This window comes from Pinus tabuliformis, chromosome 1_2 (genome assembly GCF_031772625.1).
Source record: "Pinus tabuliformis cultivar Carrire ecotype Pingquan chromosome 1_2, CPIR1, whole genome shotgun sequence".
Classification (NCBI taxonomy): Eukaryota; Viridiplantae; Streptophyta; class Pinopsida; order Pinales; family Pinaceae; genus Pinus; species Pinus tabuliformis.
Window position 1 is genome coordinate 1,155,243,895 of NC_142298.1, and position 2,457 is coordinate 1,155,246,351.

The following is a 2,457-nucleotide window of genomic DNA, read 5'->3' on the forward strand; positions in this document are numbered from 1 at the left end:
CCCCTATACTACTAGTGTAACCCCTTATTGTTATTAGTAAAACCCCCTTATTATATTGTTGTACCCATGTAGTCCCCATATTGTTACTATTGTGCCCCATAAAAGCCCACTATTGTTATTATTGTGCCCTTACATTATTATTGTTATGTCGGCTCTGATTATATTATGACTCCTTAGACTCCTATATATAGAAAGGAGGTCTTGTCATTTGTATCATCTAAGAATTGTTCATTTGTGTAATGTAAAGGAGGTTGCCCCCTCGAAGAGGCTTATTTCTAAGGCGTTCATCTATCTTTTCTATCTTTTTGTGAGCTGGTTTCATAACAATTTTCCACCAGGCACCCCACTGACATATCATCGGTCATGCATAGGCCTCAGTGCTTTCAAGTGTTAATGTGGAAGGGGGGTATGTAATAGGCGGTTTTCCCTCTAAACCATAAACAACTTGAGGGGAGTTTAAAAACCACCAGTGAGTTTTCCAGACACACAACGAACATCTAGACCAATACACAACAATACCAAAAGAGATAAAGACAGGGCACATGGCAGCATTTGGTTGATTGGTGATGATGTCAGCATGATATATAAGGGGACACGTGGCAAGAAGTTTCGATGTTCTTAGGTACAACATGTAGAAGTTAATAGAAATTTACTACTACTGATGAATTCAAACTGAAAACAAGAGATTGCAAATTTCCTCTACTATTCTGTGGAATGGAAATCACAATGTAGAACAATATGCATAGACATGCAATAAGAAAAACCACAAATACACAGTGATTTCTAGGCGAAAGCAATTGGGAAAAACCCCTCAAGTCTCTTTTCATTAATTAGATGAATAAAGAAACTATTACAATTTCTAGCTCCACCTCAGAGCTCAACCTGCAAAAGAATAATTGTTCTCTTTTCTCAATGAACAACTCTGGCCAACACTTAGCCAAATATAAGCTCACCTAGCCTCTTATTTCCTTGCGCAAATCGTAAGGAAATTAGCCCCTATTATTTAGGAATTTCCTCCAACTTGATTGTGCAATTCCTAAGGATTGATCAACTGATCTCATGCAACACCTGTACACTAAAACTAGTTTATAACAACTGTTACACTACCTTGTCATCTCCACTTTAGCTTAGTAACTTGAATTCCTTGCATGCACTAGCTATTTTGGGTTGATTGATCAGTTAACTAACATATCTCTAGGTTAGATAATTTTCCCACTGCACAATTGACCTTCAACTGACTCCAACAATTGTTAGAGGTTAGTTAACTGAATACAACTGAAAATAATTGAATTGGATTACTAGAATTTAGTAATCACACATGCATAACTGAACTCCAAGTCCTCTAAATAAAATTTACTGAGCTAACTTAGGACAAGAGCCATGACACACAAGTTAACTTTCTCCAAGTTGTCCCGCTGATGTGAAAATTCAATTTAATCAATTTGACTAAGGATAAAGTAAATTTGAGCCTTTCTTGCAACATTTTTTCAACACTCCCTCTTAGCAAGAAATGGATTTTTCACCGCCCCTATCCTACACCAGTGGAATTTGAATTTACCTATTTACAATTCCTTTGTCAAGATGTCACAATATTGCTTCTTGGTTGGAATATACTGTAGCAACATAATTCTCCTCTGCACACAGTCCCACAGATGATGACACTAGATATCAATGTGCTTGGACCTATCATGAAATACCAGATCCTTAGAGAGCTTAATGCAACTATGATTATCACAATATATCAATGTCGGATCCATATCCTGACTGAACAGTCCCACAAATATTTTCCTCTTTCTTCACATGTTGCTTGGCTTGCAGCCATGTATTCAACCTCTACCGAGATGAGCGCCACTAACCTCTACTTGCTATTGTACCAGGAAATAGCTGCAGACTTAACACTGAAGATAAAACCTGATGTACTTTTCCTATTAGATTGACTCCCTGCCTAATATACATCTGTAAAGACTTGTAGCTTCACTCCCTCTGTCCTTCTGTACCATAATCCATACTAGGTAGTGCCTCTGAGGTACCATAACACATGCTTTGCTACCTTCGAATATAATTTGGTAGGCCTCACCATAGATGATCCAAACTTATGTAGGAACACAACATAATACAAATATAAACATGAACATAGAGATGCAATAGAAATAAATCTTTATTTCATTAATATCAAAGAACTAAAAGATGCATGCATATAGAATGGAAATGAACTAGCTCGGGCGATGGTAGCTTATCTCGAAGAAGAGACGTGGCATATACATGCCTCTCAACTATGCTACAATGAGGCTCAAAGGCCTTTTTATTATTGAACAACAACAAAAAAACCTAAACAATCAAAACCTTATCCCTAGGATATGGAATGCCAAGAGTTTGTGGGAGCCGTTGGGGTTAGTTGGAAAAACAACTTCTTGGGGTTGTAACTTGGTCATATGATCTCTGTTTAGTGCGTATGAT